Consider the following 23153-nt stretch of genomic DNA (forward strand, 5'->3'; position numbering starts at 1 on the left):
TGTTTTTTTTTCTGGTTTCTTTCCTTTTCCCATTGTTTTCCTTCAGTTTTTTATAACTCAAATACTTGTTCAACATTTTATAATTACTTGGTCTACATTTTTATATACATGATCAACATTTTTTAAATACTTGTCCAACATTTTATAACATAATTGTTAAACATTTTTTAAATACTTTTTCAACATTTTTAAATATTTTAAGAGTGTTTTATGTAATATATATTTGTAATATTTTAAACTATAAATAAAAGTACAAAAAGAAAAGGAAAGAGTAAACGTGAAAAAACGGAAAAATAGGCTGTGGCCTCCCGCACTCGTGGGCTGGCCCAGTTCACTCGCCCCTTCAGCGAGTTCGATGCCAGACTCGATGAAGGCGAGATGTCGGTTCCTATGCAGCGCGTAGGGCGCCGCCGATCGACGCAGCGGGTACCCACCTGGTGCGCGGGTGTCGTATTGGCCGGCCCATTTTCCTGTTGTTTTTTCTTTTTTAGTTTTATATTTTTGTTCCATTTTTATTTTCTATTTTTCTTCTTTAATTTTTCATCCTTTTTTTGCAAATTTTCTATTCAAATCCTTGAACATTTTTTTGTTCATTGAGTTCAAAACATGTTCATGGAATTTAATTTTTGTTCATTGTATTTAAAAAATGTTCATTAACTTCAAATATTGTTCACCAAACTAAAAAATGTGCATCAAATACGAAATTTGTTCATTGATTTTCCGAAAATATTCATTAAAGTCAAAAGTTGTTCATTAAAGTCAAATATTTTTCTCATCAAGTTCAAAAAATGTTAATCGGATTCAAACTTTGTTCATCAAATACCAAATAATTTTAATAATTATTGAAAAATGCTCATAAAAAATTTTCATCAAAATAAAAAAAATTCACAAAACTTCAAAAGATGTTCATTCTTTTGAATTCAATGACATATTTCAAATTTCCAGAACTGTTTTTGAATTCGATGAAAATTTTACTGGATCTAAATTTTTTCTGAAAATCAGATAGTTTTATTGTAAATCTCGAAAAAAGGCAGTTCCCCACATGGGCCGGCCCAGAAGGGCGCGCAGGGGAGAGAGGCGCCACACACGTAATAGGGGGACAGCTGCTATGTGCGCTCTGTGCGGTGAGATTGTCGCCCGCACGCACAGGCGCATCCCCATGAAGGTTGCGCCGGTCCACTGTACAGCATGCCTGTAGCACTGCAAAATATAGAGACATCAGCAGGAATCAAACTCAGGATCTCATAGTACAAACGTTCGTGAGATTACCAGTTCAGCTAGCCAACATTAATACTACAAAGCAGTGCCAAAACTTTAAGAACACATTCCAGCACAGACCGGAATATTTTGGAAATTTCCAACACAAGATTTTTCTTTTGAAAACACGTGACTGTTTTATGAAAAGAGGATCCTTTTAAAATTTATTACCAAATTAACAAAAATGAAACTCCAAAAATTCCAACGCGGACATGTTTTCAAAACAGGACCATTTTTTAAAATTCCAAAAAATCCAACGAATATGTTTGGAAATTGGCCAACCATTTTTCATCTCCTAAATAATTTCGAAAACACGGATATGCTTTAAAATTTCTGAACAATTTCTGAAAAAGTGGAACATTTTTTCAAACTCGCAATGGAAATGGAAGGCATGGACATTTTTTTCAAATTTGCAAGCAATTTTTGAAATGGAATTTCTTTTGGAAATCTTGGAAATAAAGATTGTGAAAAATTTAAAGAAAAAATGTATTAACACATTTTGAAAAACAGAAACAATTTTGAAATTCCAGAAGAATATATGAGTATGCTCACATTTTTTGAATTTATGATTTTTTTGGAAAATATGATGATGTTCTGTAATTTGGAACATCTTCAATAATTCATAATATTTTTTGAAATTTCTGAACAAGTTTTGGAAAAAGGGAAAGTTTTTTGCATGGAAACAGACAACTTTGGAAGATGCGAACATTTTTCCACATTTGCTAACAATTTTACAATGGAAACCTTTTTTCTGAAATATGTTTTTTGTGAAATTTTAAAGAATAAACATATGAACAACTTTTGAAAAACACGAACAAATTTTGAAATTCCTGAACAATATTTAGAAAATGCGAATATGTTTAGGTTTTTTTAGAAATTGGAACATTTTCTGAGATTTGTAGTATTTTTTGAAAACTTGAACATTTTGTATCCGAAAAATAAACTGGAAAACAAGAAAGAAAAGCAAAAAAAAAATAAACAGTAAAGGAAAATTGAAAAACGAAACAGAAACAGAAAAACAAAAATAAAAAGTATTCGCATTTCAGACCGGTCGAAGGAGGTGCTACGCCAAATATAGGCTGGCCCATCCCAGACCGCCTGCCTCGCTCGAGTGTGCATTCGGTTGGCGGTTTGTCGCAACGAGCGGCAGATAGGCGCGCCCCGTGGGTGGCATTGATGGGTCACATTTACTCACGGGCTTGTTTTGTTTCTGGGAAATAGCTGTTGATTTTTTGTTGGGCTATTTAAGTTATGCGGGCCGAAGGGCTTCTGCGTTCTAAGCTTCGGGTTCAACCGTGCAATTTTACTGGGTTCTAAGATTTGGGCTATTTTAGTTATGTAGACGCGAGAGTGTTGAAGGGGAGAGGTGGTTCGGCGGCAACGGTGTGCCGGGATAGGGATGGACAATTCTTGGGCAGCGCCGCACTTGTTATTGCTAGAGTTGATGATCCAGCGGTCCTCGAAGCCATAGCCTGCAGGGAGGGATTGGCACTCGCCGAAGACCTCAACGTCCAGAATGTTCTCATTTCATGTGACTCAAAGCAAGTCGTCTCAGATATTCAAAATGGTAGCAAAGGTAACTACGGAGCAATAGTTAGTGAGATCAAGCTCAAGTCAGAGCAGTTTCAATGCAATTTTATTTTTGAGAGTCGTGCTGTCAGTTAAACACAACGCCTACATGCTGGCTCCGTCTATGGTTGGAGCCTGCTTTTACATAAAGAAATCTGATAGCGCACAGCCTGTTTAAGGTTACCTTGTTCCTTCTGGCTTGTTACTATGTACGTACATTACAAACCATGTATCTTCTTATTAGATTGTCTGAGTTTTGACGTTGGCTTGCCTAGATTATCGCATCCTTCTTTGTCTGGGCTCACCGAGGATATCTCTGCTAGGGCCTGCTTGGGATGGGCATTAAGTTTTTACACATGTATTTATTTTGCCTGGAATGAAAACGACGGGACGAGGTCTATATGCTAAACCTGCCAGAAATGAGCAGAAATGCTAACCCAAATGAGGCCTAGGTTGCATACATTCCGCTTATAACCGTTTCTTCGCTATTTTCACACATCGGGTCATAAGGAAACACATTGTTGCAGCAACCGAGTTGCAGAAATTCCAAACCCAAGAACAGAGCAAATCGACACCAGCGTGTGTAGCAAAGGGAGGGACAGACTGTGTAGAACCAAGTGACCTATTTGTTGTGTCTACTTCAATACACACCGCACATTTACCTTTTACCTTGCATGCCTTTTTTTTGAAAAAACTCTCACAATGTATTAATTAACTTAAAATGTTGGTACAATCATTCATTACAAACTTTGCCATGCAGGACGGAACATAATGGAAAAGAAAACCATCAAATCTATTATCAAAACTAAACTTTGCAATCTTGTGAGCCACCAAATTTGCCCTCCTATTGATCTTTGAAATCTGTAAATTCACCAGCATCTTTGAGATATTTACCGCCTCCTTCTTTAGATCAACAAGGGAGGACCTGTCCATACAATATCTTCCAAGAACAGAGGCCACAAATGAGCATTCAGTTTGCAAAATGACGGGCATATCTAGTGTCATACCAATATACAGACCGGACAAGGATGCTTTAAGTTCCGCTTCCTCGACGCTATAACAAGCTCCAATATAATTCTAGGAAGAAAGAATGACTTGTCCATGATGGTTTCTCACAACCACCCCCACGCTTGCATTTTTAAAGGCCTCCACAAAACTTATGTCGACATTAATCTTATAGAACTCTGAGGTGGGGGGCTGCCAAGGAATAACCTTCCTCTCAATGTTAGTGGTTGGCTGAAATTCCACCTCAGCTTGCTTACCTTTACTGCACATCTACACCAAAAATTTAGCATGACAAGACGAGAAAGATGCCCAATAATTTTCTACAAAGCTCACTAAGGCTAAGATGGATCCCATTCCCTTACCAAAGATCAAATTATTCCTTAGATGCCAAACTCTTCAGAACATGAATATAGTTTGCTCATGCACAGGCAATTTAATTGATCCAATAAAATAAGAAACCATTCCGGCCTAGAATATTTGAAAATCTCCTCGGTCGGTAAATTCCACACTTTCTTCCGTGCCATACGAAACACACGCACCTTGGCACAACTCACCAACGCGTGAAAAATACAGTCATCTTCAGTACCACAGATTGAGCACGTACCTAGAATAGCTTGATGATGTTTGACCATGTTGTCTTGAACCGCCAAACTATTAGAAGCAGCCCTCCAGGCAAAAATTCTATTTTTTGGGGAACATTAGCATTCCAAATTATATTCCAGAACCTCCTACCGCCATTCATGGCTGTTGGAAAACGTAGAATGCAATTTCAAAAAAATTCCTACGATCACGCAAGATCTATCTAGGAGATGCATAACAACGAGAGGGGGAGAGTGTGTCCACGTACCCTCGTAGAACGAAAGCGGAAGTATTAGGTTAACGCGGTTGATGTAGTCGAATGTCTTCACGATCCAACCGATCTAGTACCGAACGTACGACACCTCCGAGTTCAGCACACGTTCAGCTCGATGACGTCCCTTGAACTCTTGATCCAGCAGATGGTCGAAGGAGAGTTTTGTCAGCACGATAGCATGGTGATGGTGATGTGATCCGCGCAGGACTTCGCCTAAGCACTACGACGCTATGACCGGAGGAGTAAACTATGGAGGGGGGCACCGCACACGGCTAAGAGAATAGCTGTTCTGCTATGGGGTACCCCCTCGCCCCCGTATATAAAGGAGGAAGGGAGGAGGCCGCCGGCCTAGAGGGGGCGCACCATGGGGGGAAACCGAATAGGACTCCAAGTCCTATTCGGCCTCCTTCCTTTCTTACGGAGGGGGAAAGGGGAAGGGAGAGGGAAGAGGAGAAGGAAAGGGGGGCCCACCCCCTCCCTAATCCAATTCGGACTCCCCATGGGAGGGGGGGTGTGGCCACCCCTTGTGGGCTGCCTCCACTCTCTCTATGGCCCATGTAGGCCCATTACTCCCCCCCGGGGGGGGGGGGGTTCCAGTAACCTCCCGGTACTCCGAAAAATACCCGAACCATTCTGAAACCATTTCGGTGTCCGAATACCATCTTCCAATATATCAATCTTTACCTCTCGACCATTTCGAGACTCCTCGTCATGTTCGTGATCTCATCTGGGACTTTGAACAATCCTCGGTCACCAAAACACATTACTCATAATACAAATCGTCATCGAACGTTAAGCGTGTGGACCCTACGGGTTCGAGAACTATGTACACATGACTGAGACACCTCTCCGGTCAATAACCAATAGCGGAACCTGGATGCTCATATTGGCTCCCACATATTCTATGAAGATCTTTATCGGTCAAACCGTTATGATAACATACGTTATTCCCTTTGTCATCGGTATATATGTTACTTGCCCGAGATTTGATCATCGGTATCTTCATACCTAGTTCAATCTCGTTACCGTCAAGTCTCTTTACTCGTTCCATAATACATCATCCCGCAACTAACTTATTATTCACATTGCTTGCAAGGCTTATTATGATGTGCATTACCAAGAGGGCCCAGAGATACCTCTCCGAGTGGCAAATCCTAATCTCGATCTATGCCAACCCAACAAACATATTCAGAGATACCTGTAGAGCGTCTTTATAATCACCCAGTTACGTTGTGACGTTTGATAGCACACAAGGTATTCCTCCAGTATCCGGGAGTTGCATAATCTCATAGTCAAAGGAATATGTATATGTCATGAAGAAAGCAATAGCAATAAAACTTAACGATCATTATGCTAAGCTAACGGATGGGTCTTGTCCATCACATCATTCTCCTAATGATGTGACCCCGTTCATCAAATGACAACACATGTCTATGGCTAGAAAACTTAACCATCTTTGATTAATGATCTAGTCTAGTAGAGGCTTACTAGGGACACTGTGTTTTGTCTATGTATCCACACATGTATCAAGTTTCCGGTTAATACAATTCTAGCATGAATAATAAACATTTATCATGATATGACGAAATATAAAATAACAACTTTATTATTGCCTCTAGGGCATATTTCCTTCAGTCTCCCACTTGCACTAGAGTCAATAATCTAGTTCACATCGCCATGTGATTTAACACCAATAGTTCACATCACCATGTGATTAACACTCATAGTTCACATCCCCATGTGACCAACACCCAAAGGGTTTACTAGAGTCAATAATCTAGTTCACATCGGCGTGTGATTGACACCTAAAGAGTACTAAGGTGTGATCATGTTTTGCTTGTGTGAAAAGTTTAGTCAACGGGTCTGCCACATTCAGATCCGTATGTATTTTGCAAATTTCTATGTCTACAATGCTCTGCATGGAGCTACTCTAGCTAATTTCTCCCACTTTCAATATGTATCCAGATTGAGAGTCAGAGTCATCCAGATCGGTGTTAAAGCTTGAATCGATTTAACTCTTTACGACAAACTCTTTATCACCTCCATAACCGAGAAATATTTCCTTAGTCCTCTAAGGATAATTTTGATCGCTGTCCAGTGATCTGCTCCTGGATCACTATTGTACCCCTTTGCCAAACTCATGGCAAGGTACACAATAGGTCTGGTATACAACATGGCATACTTTATAGAACCTATGGCCGAGGCATAGGGAATGACTTTCATTCTCTCTCTATCTTCTGCCGTGGTCTAGTTTTGAGTCTTACTCAACTTCATACCTTACAACTCAGGCAAGAACTCCTTATTTGACCGATCCATTTTGAACTCCTTCAAAATCTTATCAAGGTATGTACTCAATGAAAGTCTTATCAAGCGTCTTGATCTATCTTTATAGATCTTGATGCCCATATGTAAGTAGCTTCACCGAGGTCTTTTATTGAAAAGATCTTATTCAAGTATCCTTTTGTGCTATCCATAAATTCTATATCATTCCCAATCAACAATATGTCATCCACATATAAGATCAGAAATGCTACAGAGCTCTCACTCACTTTCTTGTAAATACAGGCTTCTCTGAAAGTCTGTATAAAACCATATGCTTTGATCACCTCATCAAAGCGTATATTCCAACTCCGAGATGTTTTCTCCAGTCCATAAATGGATCGCTGGAGCTTGCACACTTTGTTAGCACCTTTAGGATCAACAAAACCTTCTGGTTGCATCATATACAACTCTTCTTTAAGATATCCATCAAGGAATGCAATTTTGACATCCATTTGCCAGATTTCATAAAATGCAGCAATTGCTAACATGATTCGGATAGACTGAAGCATCACTACGAGTGAGAAAATCTCATCGTAGTCAACACCTTAAACTTGTCGAAAACATTTTTGCGACAAGTCAAGCTTTGTAGATAGTAACACTATCATCGGTGTCCATCTTCCTCTTAAAGATACATTTATTCTCAATGGCTTGCCGATCATCGGGAAAGTCCACCAAAGTCCATACTTTGTTCTCATACATGGATCCTATCTCAGATTTCATGGCCTAAAGCCATTTATCGGAATCTGGGCTCATCATCGCTTCCTCATAGTTTGTAGGTTCGTCATGGTCTAGTAACATGACTTCCAGAACAGGATTACCGTACCACTCTGGTGCGGAACGTGCTCTGGTTGACCTACGAGGTTCGGTAGTAACTTGATCTGAAGTTTCATGATCATTATCATTAGCTTCCTCTCTAGTTGGTGTAGGCATCACTGATTTTTGTGATGAGCTACTTTCCAATTCGAGAGAAGGTACAATTACCTCATCAAGTTCTACTTTCCTCCCACTCACTTCTTTCAAGAGAAACTCCTTCTCTAGAAAGGATCCATTCTTAGCAACAAAAATCTTGCCTTCAGATCTATGATAGAAGGTGTACCCAACAATTTCTTTTGGGTGTCCTATGAAGACGCACTTCTCCGATTTGGGTTCGAGCTTATCAGTTTGAAACCTTTTCACATAAGCATCGCAACCCCAAACTTTAAGAAACGACATCTTTGGTTTCTTGCCAAACCATAGTTCATACGGTGTCATTTCAACGGATTTAGACAGTGCCCTATTTAACATAAATGTTGTTGTCTCTAATGCATAACCCCAAAATGATAGTGGTAAATTGGTAAGAGACATCATAGATCGCACCATATTTAATAAAGTACAGTTATGATGTTCGGACACACCATTACGCTGTGGTGTTCCAGGTGGCATGAGTTGTGAAACTATTCCACATTGTTTTAAATGAAGGCCAAACTCATAACTCAAATATTCACCTCCGCAATCAGATCGTACAAACTTTATTTTCTTGTTACGATGATTCTCCACTTCACTCTGAAATTCTTTGAACTTTTCAAATGTTTCAGACTTGTGTTTCATTAAGTAGATATACCCATATATGCTCAAATCATCTGTGAAGGTCAGAAAATAATGATACCCGCCGCGAGCCTCAACACTCATCGAACCACATAAATCAGTATGTATTATTTCCAATAAGTCAGTGGCTCGCTCCATTGTTCCGGAGAACGGATTTTTAGTCATCTTGCCCATGAGGCATGGTTTGCAAGCATCAAATGATTCATAATCAGGTGATTCCAAAAGTCCATCCGTATGGAGTTTCTTCATGCGCTTTACACCAATGTGATCTAAACGGCAGTGCCACAAATATGTTGCACTATCTTTATCAACTTTGCATCTTTTGGAATCAACATTATGAATATGTGTATCACTACAATCGAGATTCAATAAACCATTTACACGGGGTGTATGACCATAGAAGGTTTTATTCATGTAAATAGAACAACAATTATTCTCTGGCTTAAATGAATAACCGTATTTGCAATAAACATGATCCAATCATATTCATGCTCAACGCAAACACCAAATAAAATTTATTTAGGTTCAACACTAATCCCGAAGGTAGAGGGAGTGTGCGATGGTGATCTTATCAACCTTGGAATCACTTCCAACACACATCGTCACCTTGCCCTTAACTAGTCTTTCTTCATTTTGCAACTCTTGTTTTGAGTTACTAATCTTAGCAACTGAAACGGTATCAAATACACTGGGGTTACTATGAACACTAGTAAAGTACACATCAATAACATGTATATCAAATATACCTTTGTTCACTTTGCCATCCTTCTTACCCGCCAAGTATTTGGGGTAGTTCCGCTTCCAGTGACCATTTCCTTTGCAGTAGAAGCACTCACTTTCAGGATTAGGTCTAGCTTTGGGTTTCTTCACGGGAGTGGCAACTTGCTTGTCATTCTTCTTGAAGTTCCTTTTATTTTCCTTTGCCCTTTTTCTTAAAACTAGTGGTCTTGTCAACCATCAATAGTTGATGCTTTTTCTTGATTTCTACCTTCGTTGATTTCAGTATCGCGAAGAGCTCGGGAATCGTTTTCGTCATCCCTTGCATATTATAGTTCATCATGAAGTTCTAGTAGCTTGGTGATAGTGACTAGAGAACTCTGTCAATCACTATCTTATCTGGAAGATTAACTCCCACTTGATTCAAGTGATTCTAGTGCCCAGACCTTCTTAACACATGCTCACTAGCTGAGCTATTCTCCTCCATCTTGTAGGCAAAGTACTTGTCAGAGGTCTCATACCTCTCGACATGGGCATGAGTCTGAAATACCAATTTCAACTCTTGGAATATCTCATATGCTCTCTGGCATTCAAAAGGTTTTTGAAGTCCCGGTTCTAAGCCGTACAACATGGTGCACTAAACTATCAAGTAGTCATCATATTGAGCTTGCCAAATGTTCATAACGTCTGCATCTGCTCCCGCAATAGGTCTGTCACCTAGCGGCGCATCAAGGGCATAATTCTTCTATGCAGCAATGAGGATAATCCTTAGATCACGGACCCAGTCCGCATCATTGCTACTATCATCTTTCAACTTAGTTTTCTCTAGGAACATATCAAAAATAAAACAGGGAGCTAAACGTGAGCTATTGATCTACAACATTGATATGCAAATACTATCAGGATTAAGTTCATGATAAATTAAGTTCAATTCATCATATTACTTAAGAACTCCCACTTAGATAGACATCCCTCGAGTCATCTAAATGATTACATGATACAAATCAACTAAACCATGTCCAATCATCACGTGAGATGGAGTAGTCTTCAATGGTGAACATCTCTATGTTGATCATATCTACTATATGACTGACGTTCGACCTTTCAGTCTGCAGTGTTCCAAGGCCATGTCTGTACATGCTAGGCTCGTCAAGTTTAACCTGAGTATTCCACATGTGCAAAACCGTCTTGCACCCATTGTATGTGAAAGTAGAGCTTATCACACCCGATCATCACGTGGTGTCTCAGCACGACGAACTATCGCAACGATGCATACTCAGGGAGAACACTTATACCTTGAAATTTTAGTGAGGGATCATCTTATAATGCTACCGCTGTACTAAGAAAAATAAGATGCATAAAAGATAAACATCACATGCAATCAAAATATGTGACATGATATGGCCATCATCATCTTGTGCCTTTGATCTCCATCTCCAAAGCACCGTCACGATCTCCATCGTCACCAGCTTGACACCTTGATCTCCATCATAGCGTCGTTGTCGTCTCACCAACTACTGCTTCTACAACTATCGGTAACGCATAGTGATAAAGTAAAGCAATTACCTGGCGATTGTATTTCATACAATAAAGCGACAACCATAAGGCTCCTGCCAGTTGCCAATAACTGTTACAAAACATGATCATCTCATACAACAACGTACATCACATCATGTCTTGACCATATCACATCACAACATGCCCTGTAAAAACAAGTTAGACGTCATCTACTTTGTTGTTGCAAGTTTTACGTGGCTGCTATGGGCTTCTAGTAAGAACCGTTCTTACCTACGCATCAAAACCACAATGATGTTTCGTCAAGTTTGCTGTTTTAACCTTTAACAAGGACCGGCCGCAGTCAAATTTGATTCAACTAAAGTTGGAGAAACTGACACCCGCCAGCTACCTTTATGCAAAACAAGTTGCATGTCTGTCGTGGAACCGGACTCATGAACGTGGTCATGTAAGGTTGGTCCGGGCCGCTTCATCCAACAATACCTTCGAATCAAAATAAGACGTTGGTGGTAAGCAGTATGACTATCACCGCCCATAACTCTTTGTGTTCTACTCGTGCATATCATCTACGCATAGACCTGGCTCGGATGCAACTGTTGGGAAACATAGCATGCAATTTCAAAAATTTACCTACGATCACGCAAGATCTATCTAGGACATGCATAGAAACGAGAGGGGAAGAGTGTGTCCACGTACCCTCGTAGACCGAAAGCGGAAGCGTTAGGTTAACACGCTTGATGTAGTCGAACGTCTTCATGATCCAACCAATCTAGTACCGAACGTACGACACCTCCGAGTTCAGCACACGTTCAGCTCGATGACGTCCCTTGAACTCTTGATCCAGCAGAGGGTTGAGGGAGAGTTTCGTTAGCACGACGGTGTGGTGTCGGTGATGGTGATGTGATCCGCGCTGGGCTTCGCCTAAGCACTACGACGCTATGACCGGATGAGTAAACTATGGAGGGAGGCACCTGTCACGCCCAATATGCGACTCTATCCTAAAGGAACTTGAAGGTCTACCAAGTATAGAAGCGCATATTGGAGACGCTTTTGCAAGGTGCATATCATTACATCGTACCATTACATAATAGCTGGGGATACATACAAAGGCATACAAATGCCACAAGAATACATCAAACTTCATACATGAGAACAACATCCGACTACGGATGCAACACAAATAGAAACTCAAACGACATCCACCCTGCTAGCCCAGCCTGCCGACCAGGAACCTAACCCAAGATCGACGAAGAAGAAGAACTCCAAAACAAGTAAACATCGCTCTCACGTCATGTTCATCACATTACCTGTACCTGCAAATGTGGTTGGTAATCTGTGAGTCACGAGGACTCAGCAATCCCATTACCATGGGTATCAAGACTAGCAAAGCTTAAAGGGTATGGAAAGGATAAGTGGTGAGGTTGCAGCAAGCGACTAAGCAATGTATGGTGGCTAACTTATGCTACCTCTTGAGCATGCGTTGGTTTTCCTTTGTAGAGGAAAGGGTGATGCAGCAAAGTAGCGTAAGTATTTCCCTCAGTTTTTGAGAACCAAGGTAACAATCCAGTAGGAGACTACATGCAAGTCGCCTAGTACGTGCACAAACAATCAAGAACCTCGCAACCAACGCGATAAAGGGGTTGTCAATCCCTTCACGGTCACTTACGAAAGTGAGATCTGATAAAGATAATAAGATAAATATTTTTGGTATTTTGTTGTATAGATTGAAAAGTAAAGATTGTAAAATAAATAGTAAACTAGAATTATATATCGGAAACTTATATGATGTAAAGTAGACCCGAGGGCCATATGTTTGACTAGTGGCTTCTCTCAAGATAGCATATATTACGGTGGGTGAACAAATTACTGCCAAGCAATTGATAGAAAAGCGCATAGTTATGAGAATATCTAGGCATGATCATGAACATAGGCATCACGTCCGTGTCAAGTAGACCGAAAAAATTCTGCATCTACTACTATTATCCACACATCGACCGCTATCCAGCATGCATCTAGAGTATTAAGTTCATAAGAACAGAGTAACGCACTAGGCAAGATGACATGATTTAGAGGGATAAACTCAAGCAATATGATATAAACCCCATCTTTTTATCCTCGATGGCAACAATACAATACGTTTCAGTTCCCTTTTTGTCACTGGGATCGAGCACCGCAAGATTGAACCCAAAGCTAAGCACTTCTCCCATTGCAAGAAAGATCAATACAGTAGGCCAAACTAAACCGATAATTCAAAGAGACTTGCAAAGATATCAAATCATGCATATAAGAATTTGGAGAAGAATCAAATATTTTTCATAGATAATCTTGATCATAAACCCACAATTCATCGGATCTCGACAAACACACCACAAAAAGTATTACATCGAATAGATCTCCAAGAACATCAAGGAGAACTTTGTATTGAGAACCAAAGAGAGAGAAGAAGCCATCTAGCTAATAACTATGGACCCGAAGGTCTATGGTAAACTACTCACACATCATCGGAGAGGCTATGGTGTTGATGTAGAAGTCCTCCGTTATCGAATCCCCCTCCGGCAGATCGTCGGAAAAGGCCCCAAGATGGGATTTCACGGGTACAGAAGGTTGCAGCGGTGGAAAAGTAGTTTTGTGGCTCCCCGGGATGTTTTTAGGGTATAAGAGTATATATATGTGAAAGAAGTAGGTCGGTGGAGCTACGAGGGGCCCATGAGGGTGGGGGGCGCGCCTACCCCCTGGGCGCACCTCCCTACCTCATGGCCGCCTCGTTGCTTCCTTGACCTCCACTTCAAGTCTCCTGGATTGCGTTTGTTCCAAAAAAGATCCCCGCGAAGGTTTCGTTCCGTTTGGATTCCGTTTGATATTCCTTTTCTGCGAAACACTGAAATAGGCAAAAAACAACAACTGTCACCGGGCTTCCAGGTAATAGGTTAGTCCCAAAAATAATATAAAAGAGCATATTAAAGCCCATTGAACATCCAAAACAGATAACATAATAGCATGGAACAAAAAAAAATTGTAGATACGTTTGAGATGTATCAACATCCCCAAGCTTAATTTCTGCTCGTCCTCGAGTAGGTAAATGATAAAAACAGAATTTTTGATGTGGAATGCTACCTAACATAATTTTCAATGTAATTCTCTTTATTGCGGCATGAATGTTTAGATCCAAAAGATTCTAGACAAAAGATTAATATTGACATAAAAATAATAATACTTCAAGCATACTAACCAAGCAATTATGTCTTATCAAAATAACATAGCCAAAGAAAGCTTATCCCTACAAAATCATATATGTCCATGCTTCATTTTCGTCACGCAAAATGCTCCCATCATGCACAACCCCGGTGACAAGTCAAGCAATTATTTCATACTTAGCCTTTTCAAACTCTTTCAACTTTCACGCAATATATGAGCGCGAGCCATGGACATAGCACTATAGGTGGAATAGAATATGATGATGGAGCTTGTGTGAGAAGACAAAAAAGAAGAAAGTCTCACATTGACGCGGCTAATCAATGAGCTATGGACACTACTAGAAATCTACATTTTACCTAGAGCCATTGTCTTTACCTAGAGCTCATTAGCCTACTCAAGGGATAGAAAAGCAATAAACAGTGCCCTCTAGGGAAAGATGAATATCTATCTAAGAAAATTGTAACTTAAGCTTTCCCTAGGGTGGTGCCACGTACAAACATCAAAACCCAAAAAACACAAAGAGATGCACTGGTGTGGTCATGTAGATTGGCCCGCGCTACGCTCGCGCCATTTTTTTCCTCCCGCGAAGGTTGGGCCCATTGCACAGTGAGAAGAGGAAAGGAAGAAAGGGCGCGTAGAGGAAAAAAATCGTATGTGTCTCGTCCAAGCACGCCCCTGTCCCAAACGGTGTCGCCGCCAGACCAAAATTCCCCTCTCTCAAACCCTTCCTCCCGTCCCGATCTGCCGCGCCTCGCCCTGGGTCGACCGCTCCACCGCTCCCCTGCTCGCCTCGCTGGATCGCCCGCTCCGCCGCTCCCGTGCTCGCCCCGCTCCGCCGCTCCCCCGCCCGCCCAGCTCCGCCGCTCCCCGCCCCGCCCAGCTCCGCCGCTCACCGCCCCGCCCAGCTCCGCCGCTCCCCGCCCCGCCCAGCTCCGCCGCTCCCCTGCTCCCGCCTAGCTCTGCCGCTCCCCTGCTCGCCTCACTCCGCCGCTCCCCTGCCCGCCTCACTCTGCCACTCCCCTTCTGTGTACTGCATCGTGACCTAGTCACACCATGGTCGCGACGGGCGCGGTGGCCCTGGCCACGCCGGCTTGGTGACGGCTTGGTGCCGCTCGTGGTGACTCCATCTGCGACGCCCTCAACTCGTGCTAACTGTGCCACCCTTGACCGTGGTGGCGGTGTCGTCCTCGCTGATTGGACGATGACCGGATCTGTCTGCTGTTGTACGCCGCTGCTCCTGTCGAAAAGGTTCTCTCTCCATCTCTCTCACTCTCTGGTTTAGATAGTTTTTCGATTGCTGGTTTAGATAGTTGTACTTGTATATGACTAGCAAGATTCTGAAATTTTGATTTGGTTTTAGCATCGAAATAAAGCAGTATGTTGTCCACTATTCAGTACATCTTGACGTTGTTCAGTAGCATCGTCGGCACTTGGGGTTGTCAGTTTCAATATCTTGCGTATAAAAGGTGTATGGAAGGTCAAAGGAATAAAAGAAATTTATAGCAAAAAAGGAAATATAAGAACTGATTGATATGAAGATGCATGAACACATGAATGAGCCATTCAACTATGTAAATTGTGGTCAGAATGTAGACAAGATATTTCAACACAGTGAGTAGGAAATATTTCATATAGTCTATCTCTTGAGTTTGTTCACGGCTACTGCAAGTGCATGAATGACAGAAATAGTAGCTTCAGTGATCCATCTTGAATGATGCCATCCTTGAATTTAGGTAAAAGTGGCAGGGCTACTGCATTTTACAATTGCTGTAGTTATGTATATGAAATTGTCTGTGTGTTTTACCATTGATGTATAGTTATCCACATGATTATTATATAGTTATCCATGTTGAGCATCGTATGATTTTCTTGTCCACTTTCCATGCGTCCTTCATATAATATCAATAGAAGTAGGTATTTCATATAGTCTATCTGTTGAGTTTGTTTTCTCTGGCCAAAGCTAGTAGCCTCTATTTTATGTTATGAATAAATGGAAGTCCTCCAACATCGTTCATTGGTTTTCTACATTTTTTTAGAAACTGACTAGTGTCGGGTGTTGTTTGCTTGAAGAAAATTTCCCTGTTCGTGGTGTCGAAACAATAGTTGTCAAAGCAACAGAGAACAAAGACATTGCTCAACTGGAATCAAGTAGGTATTATGATCTGTTCTTTCCATGAATAAATGTCGATTAATGCATTGTTCATCTGTATGATATAGGAACCGGGGTTATTTTTTGTTGGCTGATGAATGGTTTTCTATTTTAGTGTGTATGATGTATTTTGTGTGGGGATGCGGCTGGTGATTGTAGCAATTCATTTTTATTTCAGATTTATGTAGAAAACCAGACCATGTCTTTGGATGCTCAGTGTAGCTGGATGTATAGTGGGTGGAAGGATAATGGAAGACATTCTGATGAGTGGATATGGAATACAAATGCTTTTGTGAACCATGTTTTTGAGGGTGTCCGTAGTTCCAAGTTTGGAGTTTCCCGTCCTTGCTCAAAATGTTGCAATGGTAGTAGAAGAACAAAACAATTGATGACCTCTCATCTTTGTCATTGGGGGTTCATGCCCAACTACTTTAGATGGATTGCACATGGGGAGCGTCATGTTCATGTAGATAGAGTGGAGTCTGTCAACACTGATTGCTTAGAGGACATGTTGTGTGACTTTGGGGATTCAATGCATGTCGATGATGTAGACGAGGAGCCAACACCGGATGCCAAAGATTTTTATGCCATCTTGTCAGCTGTTAGAGAGCCACTCCGTGAGTTCACCCAAACCTCACGCTTTGCTACTGTTACACGCTTGATGGGAATTAAGTCACAATACAATCTGTCAGGCGACTGCATAAATAGTTTACTAAAACTTTGACAAGATACACTCCCACAAGTCAATAAAATGCCATCAAGCTTATATGAGTGCAAGTGTATCTTAGTTCATTTGAAAATGCCACTCCTGAAAATAGATGCATGCGTTAACCATTGCATGCTATACTATAAGGATAGAGAGGAAAAACTGAAGTGTGATTTCTGTGGTGAAGCAAGATATAAGGTAGTTAAAAATGACTGCCAAATAAGAAGCGTAAACCCATCCCCCGTAAGGTTCTACGATACCTTCCATTTCTCGCAAGATTGCAAAGGTTGTTCATGAAGCCTGAATTTGCTAAGCACATGAGATGGCACATGGAAGGCATCCGAGAAAATCCAGGAATGATGGTGCACCCATGTGATAGTGAATCATGAAAATCTTTCAATGAGGATGGGTTTGCAAGTGATCCACGCAATGTTAAGCTAGTCAAGTCCTCTGATGGCTTCAACCCTTTTAATTTCGGGTTAACACAATACTCTTGTTGGCCTGTGTTTCTTGCTCCTTTGAACCCGCCACCTGCTCTTTGCTTGAAAACCTAAAATATCTTTCTTAGCATGGTGATCCCTGGACCAAAGGGTCCTGGCAAGAACTTCAATGTGTACATGGAGCCTTTATATGACGAGTTGAAATTGGCATGGGCGGGTGTACCAACTTATGATAGTTTTCTTAAGCAAAATTTCAATAAGGGTAACCTTGCATACTACTGTCCATGACCGCCCTGCATTCGGTATGGTTGCTGGATGGTCTACCCATGGTGGGTTGGCTTGTTATGAGTGTGGGGTAGATCCACAAACAATTTGGCTGGATAATGGGCACAAATGGAGTTGGTTTTGATAGCCACAGGCGATTTTTGCCGGCCGATCATGTATTTAGGACCCAGCGTGATGCCTTTTAAAAAGATACAGTAGTGAAGGATATTGCTCCACGTAGGTTAACAGGGGATGAAGTTTTTGCTTACATGAATGAAGTTAAGGACATCAATTTTGAGGGTTACGGAGTAACACACAATTGGACACACATTCCAAAGTTGTGGGAATTGCCAAACTTCCCAAAGCTTTTGCTTCCTCATAATATAGATGTTATGCACACTGAAAAAATATTGCAGAAGCAATATTCAATACTGTCCTAAACATTCCTAGCAAGACAAAAAACAATGCCAAAGCCCGCCTTGACCAAGCTGTACTGTGTAGCAGAACTGATTTCAACCTTCAAGAAAAGCCTAACGGTAAATGGGAAAAGCCTAGAGCACCATATTGCTTGAAGAGGAACCAAATAAGAGAGGTCCTGTTGTGGTTTCTTCAGCTCAAATTTCCGGATGGATATGTGGCCAACATGAAGAGAGGTGTTAACTTAGAGAAACTTAAGATATATGGACTCAAAAGTCATGATTACCATATATTTATTGAGCGTCTGCTGCCTATCATGCTACGGGGATATGTAGATAATTGCTACGTCTTGAGCTTGCGTTGGTTTTCCCCGAAGAGGAAGGGATGATGCAGGAGAGTAGCATAAGTATTTCCCTCAGTTTTTGAGAACCAAGGTATCAATCCAGTAGGAGCCCACGCTCAAGTCCCTCGTACCTGCACAAAGCGATAGCTACTCGCAACCAACACGATTAGGGGTTGTCAATTCCTTCACGGTCACTTACGAGAGTGAGATCTGATAGATATAATATTTTTGGTATTTTTGGTATAAAGATGCAAAGTAAAAAGAAAAAGCAAAGTAAAAAGCAAAGCAAGATTAAAGTGATGGAGATTGATATGATGAGAATAGACCCGGGGGCCATATGTTTCACTAGTGACTTCTCTCATGAGCATAAGTGTTCTACGGTGGGTGAACAAATTACTGTTGAGCAATTGACAGAATTAAGCATAGTTATGAGAATATCTAGGCATGATCATGTATATAGGCAACACGTCCGTGACAAGTAGATCGAAACGATTCTGCATCTACTACTATTACTCCACTCATCGACCGCTATCCAACATGCATCTAGAGTATTAAGTTAAAAACAAAGTAACGCCTTAAACAAGATGACATGATGTAGAGAGATAAATTCATGCAATATGAAATAAACCCCATCTTGTTATCCTCGATGGCAACGATACAATACGTGCCTTGCTGCCCCTTCTGTCACTGGGTAAGGACACTGCAAGATCGAACCCAAAGCTAAGCACTTCTCCCATGGCAAGAACTACCAATCTAGTTGGCCAAACCAAACAGATAATTTGAAGAGTCTTGCAAAGATAACCAATCATACATAAAAGAATTCAGAGAAAATTCAAATATTATTCATAGATAGACTTGATCATAAACCCACAATTCATCGGTCTCAACAAACACACCGCAAAAAGAAGATTACATCGAATAGATCTCCACAAGAGAGGGGGAGAACGTTGTATTGAGATTCAAAGAGAGAGAAGAAGCCATCTAGCTACTAACTATGGACCCGAAGGTCTGAGGTAAACTACTCACACTTCATCGGAGGGGCTAGGATGATGAAGAAGCCCTCCGTGATGACGACCCTCTTCCGGCGGAGCTCCGGAACAGGCCCCAAGATGGGATCTCGTGGATACAGAAAGTTGCGGCGGTGAAATTAGGTTTTTGGCTCCTCTTCTGATTGTTTGGGGGTACGTGTGTATATATAGGAGGAAGAAGTACACCGGAGGAGCAACGAGGGGCCCATGAGGCAGGGGGCGCGCCCTAGGGGGGGGGGGGCGCCCCCCACCCTCGTGACCGCCTCTTTTGTTCCTTGGAGCAAGGTCCAAGTCTCCTGGATCACGTTCGCTGAGAAAATCACGTTCCTGAAGATTTTATTCCGTTTGGACTCCGTTTGATATTCCGTTTATTTGAAACACTAAAATAGGCAAAAAACAGCAATTCTGGGCTGGGCCTCCGGTTAATAGGTTAGTCCCAAAAATAATATAAAAGTGGAAAATAAAGCCCAATATAGTCCAAAACAATAGATAATATAGCATGGAGCAATCAAAAATTATATATATGTTGGAGACGTATCAGGCATCCCCAAGCTTAATTCCTGCTCGTCCTCGAGCAGGTAAATAATAAAAAGAGAATTTTTGATGCGGAGTGCTACTTGTCATAATTTCAATGCAAATCTTCTTAATTGTGGTATGAATATTCAGATTAGAAAGATTCAAGACAAAAGTTTATATTGACATAAAAATAATAATACTTCAAGCATACTAACAAGGCAATTATGTCTTCTCAAAATAACATGGCCAAAGAAAGTTATCCCTAAAAAATCATATAGTCTGACTATGCTCCATCTTCACCACATAAAGTATTTAAATCATGCACAACCCCTATGACAAGCCAAGCAATTGTTTCATACTCTAACTTTTTCAAAAAATTTCAATCTTCACGCAATACATGAGCCTGAGCCATGGATATAGCACTATAGGTGGAATAGAATGGTGGTTGTGGAGAAGACAAAAAGGAGGGGAAGATAGTCTCACATCAACTAGGCGTATCAACGAGCTATGGAGATGCCCATCAATAGATATTAATGTGAGTGAGTAGGGATTGCCATGCAACGGATGCACTAGAGCTATAAGTATATGAAAGCTCAAAAAGAAACTAAGTGGGTGTGCATCCAACTTGCTTGCTCATGAAGACTAGGACAATTTGTGGAAGCCCATCATTGGAATATACAAGTCAAGTTCTATAATGAAAAATTCCCACTAGTATATGAAAGTGATAACATGAGAGACTCTCTACTATGAAGATCATGGTGCTACTTTGAAGCACAAGTGTGGTAAAAGGATAGTAACATTGTCCCTTCTCTCTTTTTCTCTTATCAATTTTTTAATATATTTTTTGTTTGGGCCTTTTCTCTTTTTTTATGGCCTCTTTTTATTTGGGCTTCTTTGGCCTTTTTTTTATTTTATTTTTCGTCCGGAGTCTCATCCCGACTTATGGGGGAATCATAGTCTCCATCATTCTTTCCTTACTGGGACAATGTTCTAACAATGATGATCATCACACTTTTATTTTTCTTATAACTCAACAATTACAACTCGATACTTAGAACAAAATATGACTCTATATGAATGCATCCGGCGGTGTACCGGGATATGTGATATGACAATGATGGAGTGTGTCATGATGAACTAGATGGTGGAAAGTTGCATGGCAATATATCTCGGAATGGCTATGAAAATGCCATAATAGGTAGGTATGGTGGCTGTTTTGAGGAAGGTATATGGTAGGTGTATGATACCGGCGAAAGGTGCGCGGTATTAGAGAGGCTAGCAAAGGTGGAAGGGTGAGAGTGCGTATAATCCATGGGCTCAACATTAGTCATAAAGAACTCATATACTTTATTGCAAAAATCTAGAAGTTATCAAAGCAAAGTATTACGCGCATGCTCCTAGGGGGATAGATTGGTAGGAAAAGACCATCGCTCGTCCCCGATCGCCACTCATAAGGAAGACAATTAATAAATAAATCATGCTCCGACTTCATCACATAACGGTTCACCATACGTGCATGCTACGGGAATCACAAACTCTAACACAAGTATTCTTTAAATTCACAACTACTCAACTAGCATGACTTTAATATTATCACCTCCATATCTCAAAACAATTATCATGCTTCAATCTTTTCTTAGTATTCAACACACTCAAAAGAAAGTTTCACAAATCTTGAATACCAAGCATATTATTATTAAGCAAATTACCATGCTAGTAAGAGACTCTCAAAATAATTTAAGTGAAGCATGAGAGATCAATAGTTTCTTTAAAACGAATCCACCACCGTGCTCTAAAAGATCTAAGTGAAGCACATAGAGCAAAATTATAACGCTCAAAAAGATATAAGTGAAGCACATAGAGCAAAATTATCTAGCTCAAAAGATATAAGTGAAGCACATAGGGCAAGACTACTACGCTCAAAAGATATAAGTGAAGCATATAGAGCAAAACTACTTAGCTCAAAAGATATAAGTGAAGCACATAGAGTATTCTATCAATTTTTAATTCATGTATGGCTCTCTCAAAAGGTGTGTATAGCAAGGATGATTGTGGTATACTAAGGCACAAAGACACAAATAATACAAGACTCTCCAAGCAAAACACATATCATGTTGGTGAATAAAAATATAGCTCCAAGTAAATTACCGATGGAAGTGGACGAAAGAGGGGATGCCTTCCGAGGCATCCCCAAGCTTTGACCTTTTGGTGTCCTTGGATTATCTTGGGGGTGCCATGGGCATCCCCAAGCTTAGGCTCTTTCCACTCCTTGTTCCATGATCCATCAAAAGAATTCACCCAAAACTTGAAAACTTCACAACACAAAACTCAAAATAGAAAACTCGTGAGCTCCGTTAGCGAAAGAAAACAAAAGACCACTTCAAGGTACTGTAATGAACTCATTCTTTATTTATATTGGTGTTGAACTTACTGTATTCCAACTTATCTATGGATTATAAACTATTTTACTAGCCATAGATTCATCAAAATAAGCAAACAACACACGAAAAACAGAATCTGTCAAAAACAGAACAGTCTGTAGTAATCTGTAGCTAGCGCAAGATCTGGAACCCCAAAAATTCTAAAATAAGTTGCTGTACGTGAGTAATTTATCTATTAATCATCTTCAAAAAGAATTAACTAAATAGCACTCTTCAAATAAAAATGACAGCAGTTCTCGTGAGCGCTAAAGTTTCTGTTTTTTTACAGCAAGTTCAACAAGACTTTCCCCAAGTCTTCCCAACGGTTCTACTTGGCAAAAACACTAATTAAACACAAAAAACACAACCAAAACAGAGGCTAAATAATTTATTTATTACTAAACAGGAGCAAAAAGCAAGGAATAAAAATAAAATTGGGTTGCCTCCCAACAAACGCTATCGTTTAACGCCCCTAGCTAGGCATAAAAGCGAGGATAGATCTAGGTATTGCCATCTTTGGCAGGCAATCCATAAGTGGCTCTCATGATAGTTTCATATGGTAATTTTATTTTCTTTCTTGGAAAGTGTTCCATGCCCTTTTTAATGGAAATTGAAATCTAATATTCCCTTCCTTCATATCAATAATCGCACCAACCGTTCTAAGGAAAGGTCTACCAAGAATAATAGGGCAAGAAGGATTGCAATCTATATCAAGAACAATGAAATCTACGGGCACATAATTCCTATTTTCAACAATAAGAACATCATTAATCCTTCCCATAGGTTTCTTAATAGTGGAATCCGCAAGATGCAAGTTTAGAGAGCAATCATCAAAATTACGGAAATCTAGCAA

At 40.6% G+C, this 23153-nt stretch overlaps 1 pseudogene across 1 annotated transcript; it reads left to right on the forward strand.

The window, feature by feature from the left end:
* Positions 1–14685: 14685 nt before the first annotated feature.
* On the forward strand, positions 14686–19472 carry LOC125507266 (uncharacterized; annotated as a pseudogene). Its single transcript, XR_015602557.1, has 2 exons — positions 14686–15265; positions 16054–19472. The product of XR_015602557.1 is annotated as an uncharacterized LOC125507266 (transcript).
* Positions 19473–23153: the final 3681 nt, after the last annotated feature.

Source organism: Triticum urartu, chromosome 5A, assembly GCF_056163025.1.
Source record: "Triticum urartu cultivar PI428250 chromosome 5A, HENAU_Tu73, whole genome shotgun sequence".
Classification (NCBI taxonomy): Eukaryota; Viridiplantae; Streptophyta; class Magnoliopsida; order Poales; family Poaceae; genus Triticum; species Triticum urartu.